This window comes from Eubalaena glacialis, unplaced genomic scaffold, assembly GCF_028564815.1.
Source record: "Eubalaena glacialis isolate mEubGla1 unplaced genomic scaffold, mEubGla1.1.hap2.+ XY scaffold_56, whole genome shotgun sequence".
In the NCBI taxonomy this organism is placed as follows: domain Eukaryota; kingdom Metazoa; phylum Chordata; class Mammalia; order Artiodactyla; family Balaenidae; genus Eubalaena; species Eubalaena glacialis.
Genome location: NW_026871455.1, coordinates 515,169 through 533,745, shown reverse-complemented (window position 1 = coordinate 533,745; position 18,577 = coordinate 515,169). Strand labels below are relative to the sequence as shown.

The following is an 18,577-nucleotide window of genomic DNA, read 5'->3' as shown; positions in this document are numbered from 1 at the left end:
TTGTCTGAGACTTTCATTTTCGTCATTTTTGAAGAATAATATTGTAAGATATAGAATAGTTAGGTAGTTTTCCCCAGTACTTTAAACATATCATTTCACTCTCTTCTGGCCTGCAAAATTTCTGATGAGAAAAAGCAACTGATGATCTTACTGATGATCACAATTAAGTGGATCATAATAATTGTCACATATAACTTTGTTTATATATATTTCTTAACACTAACCTATTTAAAAAAGTACTTATTTTTACAAAATTTTGTATTTATCATTCCAAGATTACTTAACAAACCTATATTTTTATTCTACTTATTTTAAAAATAATAGATTATTAGCCAAAATTATGAATTCATAGCTGAAATGTGTGCTAAAACATTCTTGATAAGAGGTTTCCCATGTCTCAGAATTTTGAAATGAACTCTGGCTTTTCAGTTTGATTTTAGCATTGATAGATCCAGTGTGAGAATTCAACGTTGACTAAGGAATTAAAAATCCCTGAGGGCTTTCCTTCATTCATTACAGTAAAAGTGTGTTCTATGCTGTGAAAACTCATGTGTATGTAAGTCTATTCAATGATAGTCTCCAGTTAAAATTATCTCCATGTCAGTTACATACACATAGTATGGAAATCTTCTGCAGGGACATCCCCCCTTTGTAGCATTTCTACTAGCTATCATCAAAATTCAGTTTAATTTAGTCCATAAAGTGAACACTTTATGCTGGACTAGTGTTTACACTACACTGTAACTGAGTTATATGAGTCTGCTGAATTCCTAACTTACTTCATTCCCAGGTTTAACATGTGGATGACCGGGGTTCATACCTGAAGAAATTTACTGTTTTCTTACAGATACATTAGTCCACCAGGAAAATAACTTGCCTGGATATCATTTATTGCTTTTAATGGTCACAACTTTTGCTTGAAATAAGACAAAAATAAAAATTAAGTTAAATAAATAAATGACACATGTGACTTTAGGGGGATTAAATTGTTGAAAAGTACATTACATGGGGAAAGAACATGAATTTGAGGAATACACCAGTGATAGAAACATGGTTTAGAAAAATGTTAATAAAATGTTCAGTGTTTAGGTAAAAGAAAAATAAAATAAATTCAGACGCTACAGGGTATATGAAAGGAAAAATTATTAAAGAGACCATGGCAAAGACAAAAACATGAAATTTTAACTCCCACGACAGGAATTTTGCTTCTCTGAAGTGAAAAGTACAGGGGTAAACGTGAAGAGAAATTGATGTGTGATGCGTAATGACAGAATCTGGATAATTTGACTCAATGGCTTCACATACATTTCTAAAAATATCCTTTAGTCGAGCAAGCCTCCAGTTGACATTCCAAGTGTCCTGCTCCCTCCCCACACTGAGCACATGTGTCTGGAGCTGACTTGGACCCCAGCCTGGGGAAACCCTCCTCTTCCCTCCACACCTACTCTTCTTGCTCCAACTGGGAAATTACATCTGGTTTGTAGAGCTGATGCCCTGATACATGTGGGAAATGCTAGATGGATTTAAAGTTCTGTGCTGAGAACAGTGCATTCAATGCAAGTGCAGGAAAAGACACCAAGTCTCAAGTGTGAGGGCATCAATGGCAGGCCAGGTCCGAGCACCCTGAAGGGGGAAAACACTGAAGGTTGTCACCCGACATTTCACTCAAAGACAGTAAAAGTCTCTGGCTGCTGCTGTTCTTTCCCAAGAGGAAAGACAGACTGCAGGTTGCCTAGACGTCTCAGCCAGGAAGGAAGCAACATTTTCATAATGTGGTTAACATTGTTTTCTAACAGAATTCAATAAACATAAGACCCATGAGATTATTACCTGAAGTTCATGTAGAAAGGAGGATACAAGCTGTTATGTATTTTTGCTGTGTTCAAACCTCATAATAGTCCCCGGAGCAGAAGAATTACTTAGCAACACAAAGTCCCTTGTTTGTTAGATAAAATAGCCCTTATCTGTGTTCAGCATTATTCTGCGTGTTGGTGGCAGACTAGTAAGGAATACGTGCGATTGTGGTAATGGAGATTAGCCCTGATCTGCCACTTTGTCAATTGCCAGGCAGTGTGGGTAGAGATAGAGCTGAAGCTCCATGTACATTTTACGTGTTTTTCTCACGTATTGAAGGTGTATCTGGAGTCCTGCTTTTCTTTCCCGGGTTAGAGCCACAGACACCAGTCATCAGAACTCATGAGATTTGCTGGCTCCATGTGTCAGGAAAGCCCTGGATCACCTTTTCTCTTCTACATAGTTCTCTCCTCTGGGGTTGGAATATGAGACTTAAGTCAGCCCATGCCCTCCCATGGATTTCTCTTACCTGCTGCTGTTTATTTTTGCTCTATTTATACCTTCACTATGCAAACCTACGACTGTGGCTCCAAAGCCTGTGCTGACCTAGGACTCTGATTCCAAAATACCCCAAGAAACTTGTCATTCAATTAGGAAAGTCTGACATCACTCAGCCCTTAAGTTTATTAGTATTATTGGTAGTAGTACAATTAATACCTTTATGATTGTAATCACTATTGATATTATTACTTGTCACTATTGTTGTTATTGCATTTCTTATTAAGTTTCTCTGCTCATGAATGTATCCAATGTAATGAAGTGTATTGTGGAGGGTTTTCAACAGACTTACATACACATGGTGATTCCTGGTTCCTGCTGTACTTATGGGTACTCGTTGGTCAGAGAGCCTCCTGAGATATTCAGACTTAACCACTGGAGGAAGGGACAGTTGCTACTGGTAAGTGAGCACCAGGGAGGACACTCTTGACTCTCTTGAGCCTCTAGAACAATGTTTAAGTCCTCTTAAGGGACCAGAAAGTGGTGCCAGTGCAAGAGCCCTGGAAGACACCCTTGTCCTGCCAGACTCAGCACAGGATTTTCCACCTCAACTCTGGGCCAGGAACCACTGTCACATCTCCTGGGAAGGCTGGAGAGGGTGTCCCTCCTAGAGTCCAGTCTCTGAATTTTAAAACTCAGCCCAGGAACTGACATTGTGACACGTGAGGAGTAAGGAGAGTATCCTTGGCATGCCTGAACCTGGGGACACGTTCTAAATTCACTCAGGTGTCCAGGAAAAGCTGGTGCGGCACTGGCAGACATAGAGATGGTGACGTGCCTGCTCAAGTAACCACTTATTTTTCTAAGTCCCCCCTGGAGCCCCTGCACTGTTTGAGCCAACATATCATCCTCCTTGCTCACCCAGGATCACCTAGGATGACATCTTCCAATAGCCTTGGTGTGACATATGCAAACCGAAGTGTCTGGACATTATGAGACTGGGTAGGTACAAATGGCAGGAGCACAGGCAAGGTGTTGATGCTGAGACAGTGCTGGGGGTAAGCATGTATCACAGATGAGGCCTCTGCATGTAGGGTGTGCAGAAAGCTCCTGACTTCCCTGCCTGGAGCCTAGGCCTCCTAGCCAACTGGCCAGTGTTCTGAAATCTGGTTGTAGTTATGAGGTAGGCAGGACAAGGTCTACTTACTATGGACCAGGGTACTTATTCTATGTCCCTTAGGACTCCCCTTCCCTGGTTTGCATATAAGTTCCCAAGTTCACCCACACCCTCGTCCTCTTTGGTATTCTACTCCCTCCTGCTTGTTTTCTCCTCTCAGAACAAATATCTTTGTGCAAAACTTGGATTCTGACTCTAAAATACCCCAGAGAAGTCTGATATAGGTACCCTGAAATTTACTTAGAGGAGTCTGTATGCAAATCTGCCATCTTTCTAAGTTTATTTTTCTCTTTATCAGTAGCAATGATAATATCATCATAATTCTCACTATTATTGTTTTTAGTCCATTTTATTACCTTTATTAATATGCATTATCTTTGTGGTTGTTTTTACATAACACTGAGTAGATCTGCTCTATGCTAAATATTGTCTCATTTACTGAAGATCATTATGGAGAGTTTCCCAACATACAAAATACATACACCTAGTTACTCCTGAGCTCCCACGGTACTTAGCTGGGTGCCCTCGACTCAAGGTCTCTATGAAGCTGGGGCTGAGGTCTCAGCTGTCGCTCCACAGAGGAGGATTTGCTCCCAGACTCACTGAGATGGGTACTGGCAGGATGCAGTCTGAGCTGAGAGCCTAGTGCCTCTGTCTGGAGGCCTGGTACCTCCCTGTGTTCTCTCCTATGTGGGCCTCTCCATGTGGCAGCTACTAACACCCTTGCAGGCTTCCCAAGGTCCAGGGATAGGAGAGACAGACAGAAACAAAGAGAGAACACAGGATGCAGCAAGTGAGAGAGAAGTGACAGAGGTTCTGTCAATGAATCTTAACACTGACCTCCCATGACTTGTTTTATTCTGTTGGTCAGAAGCCAGTCACTAGCTACTTAGTAGTTGCACAAAGAGTGGAGTTTTCTCGCTGGATGTGGATCACAGTCTGTGGCTGGGAACACCCAGGAAGGCATGTGCACTGGTCTCCCCCAGACCTGGGAAAAGTGGCTGCATTCTAGAAATAACTGAAAGTGATGAAAGTCCAACCTCAATCATCAGAAGAGAAGTGAAAAGAAGACAATGTGTTACGTGTCATTTCTCATCCACTAAAGCAGCAAAACAAAAGCTCCCCAAACTCCTGAAACTGGAACCCTTCATGGGAATGAGGAACAGGGCCACTCATTCCTCAGTGGTTGGAGGGGCACTGACTCTTCCTGGAGGGTGATGGCTGCCGCATCCACAGATGCCACCCACTTGATTAAAGATGTTACTTCTAGAAAGCAAAGGCAGTGGTCAGAGGTGTCTGTGAAGAGTCCACGTGGGTGGTGTTGTCTGTCTTATTTCTAACAGCCCTGCATGGACACCTGCTTCCAGAGGGGAGCTGGTTCCACTGACAGTAAGAACAGGCTGCAGCTATTTAAAATGACAGTGTCCATACTACCCAAAGCAGTCTACAGGATTAATGTGATCACTATCAAATTACACATGACATTTTTCCCACAGAACTAGAATAACCCTAAAATGTATATGGAACCATAAAAGAACCAGAATTGCCAAAGCAATCCTGCGGAAAAAGAACAAAGCAGGAGGCATAACCCTCCCAGACGTCAGACAATGCTACAATGCTAATCAAAACAGCCTCGTATTGGAACAAAAACAGACATATGGATCAAGGTAACAGAATACAGAGCCCAGAAATAAACTAACAGACCCATGGTCAATTCATCTCTGATGAAGGAGGCAAGAATAGACAATGGGGGAAAAGATAATCTCTTAAGCAAGAGGTGTTGTAAAAGTTGGTTCATGCAAATCAATAAAGTTAGAAAACACTCTCACACCATACACAAAAATAAACTCAAAATGGCTTAAAGACTTAAATATAACACATAACACCATAAAACTCCTAAAAGGAAACATAGGCAAAACGTTCTCTGACATAAATTGTACCAATATTTTCTTAGGTCAGTCTCCCAAGGCAATAGAAATAAAAGCAAAAATAAACAAACGGGACCCACTCAAACTTATAAGTTTTCTCACAGCAAAAGAAACCATAAACAAAATGAAAAGAGAACATACAGACTAGGAGAAAATATTTCCAAATGATGTGACCAACAAGGGCTTAATTTCCAAAATATACAAACAGCTCATACAAGCCAATAACAAAAAACCAAACAAAGCACTCAAAAAATGGGCAGAAGACTTAAACAGACATTTTTCCAAAGAAGACATACAGATGGCCAAGAGGCACATGAAACGATGCCCATCATCCCTAATTATTAGAGAAATGCAAATTAAAACTACAATGAGGTATCACCTCACACCAGTCAGAATGGCCATCATCAAAAAACCAGAAAATAACAAACGCAGGAGGGAGTGTGGAGAAAAGGGAACCCTCCTACACTTCTTGTGGGAATGTAAATTGACACAGCCACTATGGAGAACAGTATGGAGGTTCCTCAAAAAAACTAAAAATAGAGTTGCCATATGATCCTGCAATCCCACTCCTGGGCATATATCCAGAGAAAACCATAATTCGAAAACATATATGCACCCCAATATTCATAGAAGCACTATTTACAATAGCTAAGACATGGAAGCAACTTAAATGTCCATCAACAGATGAATGGATACAGAAGATGTGGTACATATACACAATGGAATATTACTCATCCATAAAAAGAATGAAATAATGCCATTTGCAGCAACATGGATGCAACTAGAGATTAATATACTAAGTGAAGTAAGCGATAAAGAGAAAGACAAATACTATATGATATTACTTATATGTGAAATCTAAAATATGGCACAAATGAACCTATCTACGAAACAAAACAGACTCACAGACATAGAGAACAGACTTGTGGTTACCAAGGGGGAGGGGGTTGGGAAAGGATGGACTGAGAGTTTGGGGTTAGTAGTTGCAAACTATTACATATAGAATGGATAAAAAACAAGGTCCTACTGTATAGCACAGGGAACAGGATATTCAATATCCTGAGATAAACCATAATGGAAAGGAATATAAAACAGATGTATATGTGTGTATAACTGAGACACTTTGCTATACGGCAAAAATTAATACAACATTGTAACTCAACTATATTTCAATTAAAAAAAAAGGAATCAGTTGATGTGAACAACACTAAAGGCCAAATGATCCTAAGAGTCATATACAGAACATTCTATCCAATATACACTGAATACACAGTCTTCTCAAGTGCAGAAAAAATATTTTCTAGAAAAGACCACACGATAGACCACATATCAAATCTTAGTAAACTCAGGAAGACTTAAATTATACCAAGTATATTGTCTGACCATATTATTAACCTAGAAATCAATAACAGGAGGAAAACTGGAGCACTAATGAATACAAAAAAGTTGATCAACTCTCTCCTGACCAACTAATTTATCAAAGAATAAATTTAAGAAATAAGACAGTATTTTGAGACAAACTGAAATGGAAACACAGTATACTAAAAGCTATGGGATGCAGCAAAAAGAGTGTTGAGAGGGAGGTTTATTGTAACAAATGCCTACCTTACAAATTAAGAAAGATCTCAAATAAAAAACGTAACTCTTCTCTTCAAGGACCTGGTAAAAGACCAAACTGAGCCCAAAATTAGCAGAAGGAAGAAAATTATAAAGATTACAGCAGAAATCAATGTGAAAGAGAAGAGGAAAACAACAGAAAAGATTAGCAATACTAAGAGTTGGTTCATTAAAAGACAAAATTTCAAACCTTTAGCTAGGAAAATGATAGAAGACCCAAATCAACAAAATTATAATTAAAAGAGAAGACATTACAACTCTACTACAGAGATAAGAAGGATAACATGCTACTTTGAACAACTACATGCTATCAAACTGGGCAACCTAGATAAATGGAAAAATTCTTAGAAACATACAACCTACCAAAAGTGAATTAGGAAGAAAGAGAAACTCTAAATGAACCAATTAGTAGTATGGAAATTAAATCAGTAATCAAAACTCTTCAAATGAATAAAAACTCAAGATCAAGTGGCTTCACTGGTAAATTTTACCAAATATTTAATGCATTAATGCCAATCCTCAAAGTCTTCAAAAAGAAAGAGAAAAAATGGATGAGGAGGGAAATCTCCCATACTCATTCTACAAGGTCAGCATTACTTTGATATTATAATCTGAAATGGACACTGCCAATTACAGGCCAATAACACTGACGAATATAGGTTTAAAAATTCTGAATAAATACTAGCAAATCAAATAAATGTGATGCATCATATTAATAGAACAAAAGAAAAATATAATATCAATAGGCACAGAAAAATCATTTAATAAGTTAGGTATAAAATGAATGTAACTCAACATAATAAAGGCCAAATATTGGGGTTTCCCTGGTGACACAGTGGTTTAAGAATCCACCAGCCAATACAGGGACATGGGTTCAAGCTCTGGTACAGGAAGATTCCACATGCCAAGGAGCAACTAAGCCCGTCTGCCACAACTACTGAGCCTGTGTGCCACAACTACTGAAACCCACATGCCTAGTGCCCATGCCCCACAACAAGAGAAGCCACTGCAATGAGAAGCCCATGCACCACAACAAAGAGTAGCCCCCGCTCACCGCAACTAGAGAAAGCCCACGTGCAGCAACAAAGACCCAATGCCGCCAAAAATAAGTAAATTTTTTTTAAAAAGGCCAAATATGACAAGATCACAGTTCAAAGCACACTCAAGAGTGAAAGTCTGAAACTTTTTCTCTAATATCAGAAACAAGACAAGGGAGTCCACTCTCACCACTCATTCAGCATAGTAATGAAGTCCTAGCCAGGGCAATCAGTCAAGGAAGAGAAATAAAAGGCATCAAAATTGGAAATTAAGAAATAAAAATGTGTCTATTTTAAGATAACATGATTTTATACATAGAAACTCTGAAAAACTTCACCAAAAACCTGTTAAAACTAATCAACATACTCAGTAAAGCTGCAGAATAAAAACTTAAAATGCAAAAATCAGTCATATTTCTATGTACTAACAATGATCTGAAAAAAGAAAACCATTCTATTTATAACAGCATGAAAACTAATAAAATAATAAGAAATAAATTTATCTGAGGAGATGAAAGATAGCTACAATACAAGCTACAATACACTGATGAAAAAAATTGGAAAAGACAGAAATAAATGTAAAGTTATCCGTTGTTCATGATTGGAAGAATTAATATTTTTAAAAAATGTCCATACTACCCAAAGCCATCTATGGATTTAATGCAATTCCTATCAAAATCCAATGGCATTTTTTAAAGTAGATAAAAACAACACAGAAATGTATGAGGAACCACAAAAGAACTTGTATATGCAATGCGATCATGAGAAAGAACAACAAACCTGGAGGTATCACATTCCATGATATCAAACTGTATTATAAAGCTATAGTAATGTAAATAGTATGGTACTGTCATGTAAAAAGGCATACACAACAATGGAAAAGAACTGAGAATCAAGATATAAACCCATGCATATTAGGTCAGCTAATATTTGATAAGGCAGTCAGGATCACTCGGTGGAGAGACAGTCTCTTCATTAAACAGTGCTTGGAAAACTGCATAGTTCCATGCAAAAGAATAAAACTAGACTCCTGTCTAACACCACTCATGACAATTAAAGAGAAATAAGATAAGGTAAAGACAACTGTAAGACAGGAGGCCATAAAACTCCTAGAAGAAAACAGTAAAAATCTTTTTAACACAGGTCTTAAATATTATTTTTGATGATACCTTAAGCACAAGCAGCAATTTAATAAATTAACAAGTGGAACTATATCAAACTAAAAATCAGCTACACAGCAAAATAAATAATCAACAAGATGAAAAGAGCCTATGCAATCAAAAATACTATTTGCAAACCTTATAACTAATAAGGGGTTGATATCCAAAATACATCATAGAACTCAATAGCACAAAAAAGTTAAGCCAATTAAAAACTGTGCCAAAGACCCCAATAGACATATTTCCAAAGAAGATATGTGAATGTACAACAAACACATGAAAATGTGTTCAACGTAACTACACATCAGGGAAATTAAATCAAAACCACAATGAGAGATCACCTCAGGACTGTTAGAACGGAACTCATCAAAGAGACAGGAGATTTGCTAGCAAATGCTAGCAAAGATGTGGAGAAAAGGGATGATTTGTGTGCTTTTGGTTGTCTTATAAATTGGTTCAACATCTGTGGAAAATGCTAGAGAAGGCCCTCAAAATTTAATAGAGCTACCATATGGTCCAGCAGTTTCATCTATGGGAATATATTGAAAGAATTAAAAACACTATGTTGAAGAGATAGCTGCACCTCCATGTTCATAGCAACAGTATTTACAATAGCCAAGACATGGAAAAAACGTGTGTCTATCAACAGATGATTGGATATAAACCTTGTGGTATATCTAGAAAATGGAGTATTATTCAGCCATAAGAAAGAAGGAAATCCTGCCATTGGTGACAATATGGATGGACCTTGAGGGTGTTATGCTAAGTGAGAGAAGTCAGACCAAGCTTATATGTCAAAAAAAAAAAAAAAAAACCTCACAAAAAACTCATAGAAAAGGATCAGATTTTTGTTTAACAGAGGAGGGAGGTGGGAAAAGGGAGAATTTGATGAAGTCCAAAAGTACCAACTTGCAGTTCTAGGATAAATAAGTATTCAGAATGTTATGCACAACATGATGAATAGAGTTAACACAGCCATATGGTATATTTGAAAGCTGTTAAGCAAGTAGATCTTAAGAGTTCTCATCACAGGAAACTATACTTTCTTTTTCTTTTTTTTTCTTTTCTTGTATCTATATAAGATGATGTATATTAACTAGTCTTACTGCAATAACACTTTCACAGTATACGGAAGTCAAATCATTATAATGTGCATTTTAAACTTAAATAGTACTGTGTTGAATTATATCTCATTAAAACTGGGGGGAAAATTACAACAGCTTTACAATAATGTCTTTGAAATTTAAAAAAATCTTAAAAGGAAATGGAAACACAACTTGCTAAAACTTATGGGCTACAAGAAAAACAGTTATAAGAGAGTTTATTGCAACAAATGCCTACCATAAGAAAAAAAAAATCACAGATAGTCACCCTTACTTCTCAAGGGACTAGCAAACAAACGAACAAACCACTAAGCTCACAAGTAGCAAAGCAATGAAAAAAGAAATATGAGAACAGAAATAAAACAGAGACCATGCAAACAATAGAAAACATCAATGCAAGAGGTGGTTTTCGAAATGAAAACAAAATTAACCTTTTAGCTATACTAATGAAGAATAAAAGAGAATACTCAAATAAAATCAGAAATGAAAAAGGAAACATTACAACTGATACAACAAAAATACAACAGCTCATGAGAGGTGACCATCAACAAATGTATACCATAAAATTTGATACCCTAGAAGAAATGAATTCCTAGCAACATAAAAACTACCAAAACTGAATCATGAGGAAATACACAAACCGAACAGACCAACGATGAGTGAAAAGATTGTATCAGTAATAAAAAATTTACAAAAAAAAAGAAAGAAAAATGGCTAGGACCAGATAGTTTCACTGGGAAATTCAACCAAACATTTAAATCGAATTAAAACAAATCCATGTCAAACTTTTCTAAAAAACTTTGAGGTACATTCCCAAACTCATTTGATGAGTCCAGCATTATCCTGATACCAAAGCTAGATAAGAACACTACAAGAAAAAACAATTGTCAAGTATTACTGATATAGATGCAAAAATGCTCAGTGAAATACTAGCAAACAAAATTCAACAGTATATTGAAAGGATCATACACCATGATCAAGTGGAATTTATTCCTAGAATGCAAGGGTAATTCAACTTATGTAAATCAAACATGTGGTGCACCACATTAAGAGAATGAAATATGAAAATCATATGGTTATCTCAATAGATACAGAAAGAGCATGTGAAATAATTGAAGAACCTTCCATGATAAATATACTAGAAAAATTGCTATACGTAGAATGTACCTCAACACAGTAAAGGTCATATTGAACAAATTCACAGCAGACATCATACTCAGTGGTGAAAGTTTGAAAGTTTTTCTGCTAAAAATATAAACAAAATAAGTTTGTGCACTCTCACCACTCCTTTTCAGCATAATACTGGAAGTCATAGCCAGAGCAATTAGGCAAGAAAAATAAATAGAAGAAATCCAAATTGAAAAGGATGACGTAAAGCTATTTCTGTTTGCATTTAATATAATCTTATATAGAGAAAATCCCAAAGATTCCACAAAAAAATGTGTTACAAGTTATGGACAAATTCAGTCAAGTTGCAAGATACAAAATCAACATGTGAAGAGCAATTGTACTTCTATATACTAACAATTTGAAAAATAAATGTAAAAAGCAATCATATTTAAAATGGCATAAGAAATAAATAAAACATTTAGGAATAAATTAAACCAAGCAGGTAAAATATCCACACACTGAAAATGACAAAACACTGATGAAAAAACTGAAGATACAAATAAATGAAAAAAGTTTCCATGGTTATGAACCAGAAGAATATTGTAAAAATATCTATACTACCCAAAGCTGTCTGTAAATTCAGTGCAATCCCTATCAATATTCCAATGATTTTTACACAGAAAGAGAAAACAACCCTAAAATTTGTATGGAACCACAAAACACCACTAATAGCCAAATCCACCTGGTCAAAGAAGAACAAATCTAGGAACATCACAATTCCTAACTTCAAACTTTATTACAAAGCTATAGTATTCAAAACACTAGATTCTGTCAAAAAATAGAGACCTAGTCCAATGAAACAGAATCAAGAGCACAGAAATAAAACCAGTCATTTACTGTTAACAAATATTTGACAAGGCAGCCAAGGAGATGCAGTAGGGGAAATACAGTCTCTTCAATAAATGGTGCTGGAAAAAAACTGGATCACAAACTACAGAAGAATACAATTGGACCCCTTTCTTGTACCACTCACCAAAATTAACTCAAAGTGGACTGAAGGCTTAAATATAAGACCTAAAGCTGTAAAACTACTTGAAGAAAGCATAAAGAACAAGTTCCTCAATATAGTTTTGGTAAATATTTTTCAGATATAACACCAAATGTGGAAGCCACAAAAGCAAACAAAACAAAACAAAACAAAAGAAAAAAAGTGGAACTACAGCAAACAAACAAAGAAAGAACTTTGCATAGTAAAATGAACAATCAGCAAACTAAAAAGCAACTATAGAAAAGGAGAACATATGTGCAAACTTTTTTTTTTGATAAGGGTTTAATATTCAAAATATATAAGTAACATAAAATAATAGCAGTCAAAAATTAAATAAAAAATGGGCTAAAGGACTTGAAAAGACATTTTCCCCCCAAAAGACATACAGATGGCCAACAGGTACATAAACAGATGCTCAACATCACTAATCATCACAGAAATGCAAATCAAAACCACAATGATACATCAGCTCACACCTGTTAGAATGGCTATTATAAAAATGACAAGAAAAAACAAATGTTTGTGAGAATGTGAAGAAAAGGCAACTCGTGTGCATTTTTGGTGGAAATGTAAACTGGTAGAGTCTAATGAATGTAAAAGAATTAAATTGGACCCCTATCTCACACTACTCACAAAAATTAACTCTAAAGAGATTAAAGACACAAATGTATGAATTGAAACCATAAAACTCCTTAAAAACTCTTGGGGGAAAATCTTCTTGACCTTGGTCTTGGGAATAGTGATTTTTTGGTTATGACCCCAAAGGACAGGCAACAAAGCAAAAGTGAAAATAAACAAGTGGGACTAAGTCAACCTAAAAAACCTTCCGCACAGAAAAAAACCACACACACACACAAAAAAAACCCAAAAAACAACTAATTAAAATGGATAAAGGATCTGAATAGATATTTTTTCCAAAGAAGACATACAAATGTCCAACAGATATATGAAAAAAATGTTCAACGTCTTTAATCATCAGGGAAATGAAAATCAAAACCACGAGATCATGTCATTCCTGTTAGAATGGCTACAGCCAAAAGACAAAAGATTACAAGTGTTTGAAAGAACATGGAGAAAAGAAAATCCTTGTGCATTGTTGGTAAAGATGTAAATTACTACAAGCACTATGAAAAACAGTATGGAGGTTCCCCCCAAAATTATAAGTAGCATCCAGTTGTCCCAGTACCATTTGTTGAAGAGACTATCCTGCCCACTGAGTGTGCTTTACTCCCATCTGAAATATTTGTTGCTTATACACAGGGGTTTACTTCTGGGCTCTCTATTCTGTTCCTTTAGTCTACGTGTGTATTTTAGTGCCAGTATCAGAATGTCGCATAACTCCAGCATTGTAATATAGTTATTTTGTTGTTTAAAATAAATTTATTTATTTATTTACTTATTTTTGGCTGTGCTCGGTCTTCGTTGTTGCTCGCGGGCTTTCTCTAGTTTCTTCGTGCGGGGGCTACTCTTCGTTGCAGTGTACAGGCTTCTCATTGCGGTGGATTCTCTTGTTGCAGAGCACGGGCTCTAGGCACGCGGGCTTCAGTAGTTGTGACACGTGGGTTCAGTAGTTGTGGTTCACGGTGTCTAGAGCACAGTCTCAGTAGTTGTGGTGCACTGACTTAGTTGCTCTGTGGCAAGTGGGATCCTCCCAGACCAGGGCTTGAACTCATGTCCCCTGCATTGGCAGGCAGATTCTTAACCATTGCACCACCAGGGAAGCCCCTGTTATATAGTTTTAAATCAGGAAGTGTGATGACTCCCAATTTGTTCTTTCTCAGGATTGCTTTGGCTATTTGGGGTCTCCTGTGGTCACGTACAACATTTTAAAATTGATTTCCCTATATTTGTAAAAGATGCTGTTGGAATTTTGATAGAGAATGCATTGAACCTATAGATGCATTTGGGTAGCATGGACATTTTAACAACAATAATTCTTCTGATCCATGAACACAGTAATGTATATCTTTCCACTTGTTTTGTCTTCTTCAATTTTTTTGATCAAAGTCTTGTAGTTCTCAAAGTACAAATTTTTCACTTCCTTCATTAAGTTTATTCCTAAATATTCATTGGTTTTAATGCAATTTTGAATGGGGAAAGGATAGTGTCTTCAACAAATGTTGTTGGGAAAACTGGAAAACCACATGCAGAAAAATGAAACTGGACACCTATCTTATACCACTCACAAATATTAATTTGAAGTGGATTGAAGACTGAAACATAAGACCAGATACTATAAAACTCCTAGAAGAAAACAGAAAGAAGAATCTACTTAACACTGGTTTGGGCAATAATTTGTGGATATGATCCCAAATGCATAAGCCAGAAAAGTAAAAACGAACAGATGGGATTATGTCAAACTAAAAAGCTATTTATATATATAAAAAATATAAAGTCTACATACAGAGTAGGAGAGAATATCTGCAAATCATATGTTGCATCAAAGAGTATAAACTTTCAGTTTTAAGATGAGTAAGTTCTGGGAACTTTAATGTACAGCATGGTGACTATAGCTAACAATGCTGTATTATATGTTTGAAAGTTGCTAAGAGAGCAGATCTCAAAAATTTTACCACAAAAAAAAGTTAATCATGTGAGTTTATGGAAGAATCCTTATTGTGGTAATCATTTCACACTATATATCTGTATCAAATCACCACGCTGTACATCTTAAACTTACACAATGCTGTATATCAATTGTGTCTCAATAAGTCTGGAGGAAAAAAAAAAAGAATGCATTTAATTTACAAAAAGGAGCCCCTGTCTTACCTTTTAAGTATTCTGTTGAAGTTTTAAGTTTTAATATATTTCATCTTAAATGGTCTTATGAAGTATGCAATGGTTGGTATTTTAAAAATCGTCACTGTGCCTGGAACTTCTAAAAGTGATTCACAATTTTTTAAGTTACATTCTTATAAAAATTTTGGTATTGACCTGAATATTATGATTTTTAATAACACTAGTCACATTGGAATATTGCAGGAGATTTTTCAATGAGCTTATGTGTATAAATATTTAAGACTGTCACTGTATTATGAGAAAATTTCAAACACAGCAATATTTTGACTTGAAAATGAGAAAAATCTAAGAAGTACATTTTAAATATTGCTGACTGTGGGGCTTCCCTGGTGGTGCAGTGGTTAAGAATCCACCCGCCAATGCAGAGGACACGGGTTCGAGCCCTGGTCCGGGAAGATCCCAGATGCCGCGGGACAACTAAGCCCATGAGCCACAACTACTGAGCCTGATCTCTAGAGCCTGCGACCCACAACTACTGAAGCCCAGGCACCTACAGCCCGTGCTCTGCAACAAGAGAAGCCACCGCAATGAGAAGCCCGCGCACCATAACAAAGAGTAGCCTCCGCTCGCCACAACTAGAGAAAGCCCATGCAACAACGAAGACACAAGGCAGCCAAAAATAAAATAAATTTAAAAAAGAATGATTTGTAAAAATAAATAAATAATAAATAGTGCTGAGGTAAAAAAAAAAAGCACAACATGAGAGTTGTGAGTTAAGTTTTATTTGGGGCAAAATAAAGACTGTATCCTGGGAGACAGAATCTGAGATAGCTCCAAGAAAGTGCTCCAAAGAGGCAGGGGGACGGTCAGTATATATGTGATTTTGGTGAAGGGGGAGTACACGCAATGGAGCACATATATTTTTTGCAGAAGGTTTCTGCTCCTCTCATGCAGGCTACGGCTAGTCACGAGGTGCAGACGTCACAATGAAAGATTTCAGTGCTTGTCTAGACACGAGGAGATACAAGAACTGGGCTCATAAAATCAGCTCCTGCAAGTATCTAACTCTCTGAAGAGCTGTCCTGCCAGCTTCCCCGGAGCACAGAGCGCCTCATTTCTGCTCTCCACCCTGAACTCCTTTCAGGGGGTGTTGAAGGTCAGCGGCTGCAGCAGCTGCGCCAGCACCTGAGTTATTCCATGTCGAGCTAGATGGCAAGTGCCCATCCATAGCTGACAATACGCTCCAAATAATTTTATTCCCTTAAGACAGGAAAGTAAAAGTACAATAAATTCTGATTCTGACATGTTTAAACTATAAATCTTAACATAGTGTGTTTTACTACACATTTTTTTTACTTTTTCAATATTTTTTCAACTACACCCACGTTACCTGCACATCATCCGTGTATAGTCTGTTAGTTAAGGTCTTTGAACAAAGGAGTAAGTGGATAATTCCGTGCGGTTGAGGACAAGGAGCGGAAACATTTCTCTTGGCCACTAAGGAAAAGGGACATTTTTACAACCTTCAGGGGGCGTCTGAGGAAACGCAGCAGAGTCTGTCCGCGACGGTGAACTCTCCCCGTCGCCCGCGAGGACACGCGCTTCCCGCGCTCCGCCCCGGGCGGGGCTCCTCCCGCCAACCGCCCCGCGTCCGGAACAGACGCCCCGCCGGGAACAGCCTCCACGCCCCCGGCCCCTCGGACACCGGATACGAGGGACAACAAGCGACATCGAAAGTTACCTGAGAAGGTGGAGATACACCACGCGGGGCGGCGGGAAAGGAAGGCGCGGAGCCGCGAGGAGGGGGCACAGCCCCTTTTCAGCGGCCGGGGCGCGGGCGGGGAACGTCTTCCTCCCGCAGACCAGCCAGCCCCACGCGCGGGCCCGCAGCCGCCATGGCGCCTCTCCTCCGTCCTCAGGGAAGACCACCCATCAAGTCCGGGAGCAGTTGCGCATGCGCCGCATCTCCTGTGACATAGTGGCTTCGTGCCCCCCTGCAGGCCCTTGGGGGCAGTGCAGGATGCTCAGAACTCACTGGAGAACATGTGCCCCCTCCCAGCCAGGATGCTAAGTTACTCAAAATCGCAGTGCCCCAGCCTCTCTGCTGATGGCACTGGTGATGCTCTGATCCAGCCATGCCTGCTCTCTTGCCTGGGATGTGCCCCACTCTTTGAAGCCATGTCATCTGGTTTTTAGGTCATCCAAAATAAATGATAATAACCTCTATTCTATGCCACAATGACAGTATCCATTTCAGGTCCCTAGAAAAGAGCAACCAATTTCCACCATCAGATTCTCCACTGGATCTTCAACCTGTTAGACACAGAGGACAGCTGCTCTGCTTGGAATAAAATTCTCTAAAGTAATATACAGACTTGATCACAATCACAAGTAACTGAAACAGAAGATGAGAGTGGAAAATCTATGGACTTTTCCTCATTTGAGGATAGGAGTCCACAGTTAATTCCAAGAAATCATTAGCTATCTGAAGCAGTGGAATACAGCTGGCATACCTTGGAGCTTGTCAGGGAGGGAATCAAACTGTGTTTTCCCTCATTTAGCAAATCCTCTCAAAAAATAAGGAAACAAGAAAAAACATTCTGCTTATGACCATCTTTATTCAATTATATTTTTATGCACAAGAAAGTAATGTAAAATACGTTAAATATAAAATATCAGAAAACAAAATGATAATGTACTTAAGATACACATTTCTAATATCCAAAATTATTTACAAAATTCAAACTCAGTTTCTTAAATAAACAAACTCATGAATTACGTTTTAAAACTTAACCTTTCAGAACTTCACGTGGGATTTGCTGTTTTCAGACTTTGGAATGTAATTTTTCTTGAAAAAATTTCTTCAGAACATACTTTTGTTACAGCCTTTTAAAGTTAGCTGCTTAACAGATATACATGAAAATATCAGTTGTTTGAACCTTTCATAAACTTACACTCACATCATATAACAGCTTAACAAAGGCTTTGAAATAGCAAATGATTCTGCTTGTTGATTTTCTTCCAATAAGAGATTCAGGGACCCAGCAACCTTCGATTTGTGGATTTTCCATCATCAACATGTGCTTTCAACTACGGGTATGTTCCTTCGGTTTATTCCACTCAGTTGTAAAGGGGAACTGTATGGCACATCATGGAGCGTGTTTTCAGGGCCTGAGCCTATACACAGCAAATATCACTTCCACCCCCAATTTACTTGCTGGGAACCACTTCACTGTGAATGATCTTCACCCTTAGGGCTCCAGAGGATGTGAGCCTTTTAGAGGCTGCATGTGGGGTCATCAGAAAGAGCTCACCTTTGAGCAGAACCCTTCTTCCTGTGTTCATGCTGGTGCAGGGAGGTGGGGT

General features: G+C 37.9%; 1 long non-coding RNA gene across 3 annotated transcripts in view; it reads right to left on the bottom strand.

Annotated features, from left to right (window-relative positions):
- Window positions 1–17,140, bottom strand: part of LOC133083669 (uncharacterized) — a 47,113-nt gene extending 29,973 nt beyond the window's left edge. For 2 of the 3 annotated variants that reach the window (XR_009699219.1, XR_009699220.1), the window contains exons 1-2: window positions 16,953–17,140; window positions 16,602–16,708 (exon numbers count right to left, since the gene is read on the bottom strand). This is a non-coding gene — a long non-coding RNA (uncharacterized LOC133083669). The remainder of the gene's footprint in view (window positions 1–16,601; window positions 16,709–16,952) is intronic. The other variant, XR_009699221.1, reaches the window with a different exon arrangement.
- Window positions 17,141–18,577: the final 1,437 nt, after the last annotated feature.